Source organism: Myotis davidii, unplaced genomic scaffold (assembly GCF_000327345.1).
Source record: "Myotis davidii unplaced genomic scaffold, ASM32734v1 scaffold213, whole genome shotgun sequence".
Taxonomy (NCBI): domain Eukaryota; kingdom Metazoa; phylum Chordata; class Mammalia; order Chiroptera; family Vespertilionidae; genus Myotis; species Myotis davidii.
In genome coordinates, this window is record NW_006284333.1 from 120,259 (window position 1) to 122,552 (window position 2,294).

General features: G+C 33.0%; 1 pseudogene; it reads right to left on the reverse strand.

Annotated features, from left to right (window-relative positions):
- Window positions 1-588: 588 nt before the first annotated feature.
- On the reverse strand, window positions 589-1,391 carry LOC102766013 (annotated as a pseudogene).
- Window positions 1,392-2,294: the final 903 nt, after the last annotated feature.

A 2,294-nucleotide genomic window follows, 5' to 3' on the forward strand; every position in this document is an offset into this window, starting at 1 on the left:
TATTATATACAGGTTAAAATTTTAAATCTAAAAATTGAAACCATAAAATAGCAATGAGAAAATACAAGTGAATATTATCTTATTTGGAGATAGAGTTGGGATTTCTGAGCATAAAGACCAAGCAAAACACTACTAGAATTATAATTTAAGCATTTGAAACTATTATTTGTAAAAATCACTAAAAGAAAATTTGATGGAATTAAAAGTGAAAATACTTGCTACTTATAAGACAGATACATAGATACATTATTGATATTCCAACATGTAATTAAATGATGAACACATCATTAGAAAACAAAGGACAAACATCCTGAACAAAATAAGACATCTAAATAAGGAACAAACATAGAAAAATTATTTATTTGATTAATTATGGAAGATATTGCTAGCTGCTCACCAAAGTCTGTTTCCATTATTTTCTTGAGTACAATGCTACATTATATCCCCAGAATTCTCTGGTTAAGTATGGTCATGTAACTAAGCTCTTCTATGGAAAGTGAGCAGAAATGATGTTTAACTATTTATTTTTATTCTAATATTTTTATTTTTTTTCACAAATAGGATTTTTTATTTGTCACCATTAAATGTCTGAATTTTAAACAGATTCTTAGACTGGAGGCTCATATCCATCAGCTTGTTCAGCTTTAGCACTGGTCTCATCCCCAGTAGGTTTTTCAGAATTGCTACCTTCACCATGAAGCTCCATGAGTTTTCCCAATTCAAACTTGGGCTTCTTCAGCATTTTGACTTTTCTGACAAAGACATCATGGAGCGGATAAATAGATTGGCAAGCCTTTTATATGTCTTTTCCAATGCTGTCTGGAATCAATTTATTGACCACTTCTTTCAAGTCATTTGTCTGCACCACTCGGGTCATGATTTCCATCATCTTCTGGATTTGGCGAACCTGCTGATGCCGAGCGGGCATAGGAGGTCTTCTGAATCTGATTGTTGTGCTTTTTAGTGATACCAACACAGAACAGATGAAGCAAATAACCATTGGTAGTCTTGACATTGACATGAGCTTCAATCATGATCTGCTACTTCTTGACCATAGAGCACATTTTGTCACGGGTAAGGTTCATGCCATGGAAATTAGTCAGGAAGTTTTTGCCCTGAATATCCTCAGTAATTAGCTTGAATTTTCTAAATGTAACTTCATTATTCTGCAGATCAGCTAGGCTCACTTCAAAAACAGGAACCTTGAGACCATCAGATGTGATTTTGGTTCCTTGAGTTCTCGTAACTAGTGTTTTTCCAATATTTCTTATATTGAACAGAGCTGGTGCTTTCGCATCATACCAATCTTTCTTAGAAAATGGAACAACCACTTTCTTCTTGGCTCCCTTTCTGCTGCCTTTTGTAAGACGTTTGTTCTTGCCCACCGCCATCGTGCTGCTCAGAGAGCCAAAAGGGGGTAATATTTTTAATTTTTATTGGTAAGTTTATCTTTATTGTTGAGAGTATTATAGATGTTCCTTTTTTTCCCCATTGACCCCCTATACCCTGCAGTCCCCAGGCCTTCCTATGGGAGATAGTAACAGCCTTATATTAATGTCAACATCTAGTTTATTTGCATATATTTTTGCTTAAAGGTTGCTTAGCCCATAAACAATTTTTCCATAATATTTTCCTTTCTTGGCTGATTGGAATGGCAGCACACAGGCTAACCTTGGAAGCTATGTATTAAAGATGGCAGAGCCACAAGATGGTAGGAGCCTGGGTCTTTGCAATCATACATAAGGAAAATGTATCCACTGACTAGGAAAACCCACTTTGTACTTTTTTGTGAGCAAAAAATAAACTTGTTTTATTTTTGAAACGTTATACATTGTGAGTTCTATGTTTTTTCCCTGAAGTTTAAGTGATAAAACTATATAAAATCATCAAACATTAGGGTTTGTTAGGAATAAGAGACTACTGATTAACATAAAAATGCATAAAAAATCATAAGCTCTAAAGCTGTATGCAAAATTCAAAAATGACTCCAAACTTATTGGAATAAATTTTAGGAGAAATTATATCAAAATCTAGATAATGCTTATCATTAGGTAGTAAAATTGAGTGATTTTATTCTTTTACCTTTCTGCATTTTATAAATGGTTTACAATAAGCATGTTACTAAAATTAATGCAAATATGTTTAAACCACATGCATTAATTCATTGAAATTTCCAAACAGCATATTAAGAGAGATAGATAATTAACGTTTTTGAACATAGCATACCATATTTCTCCACTCAAGGGGAAATTTAAAAAAATAAATTAGAAAAAAACAAACAAACATTGATTCAC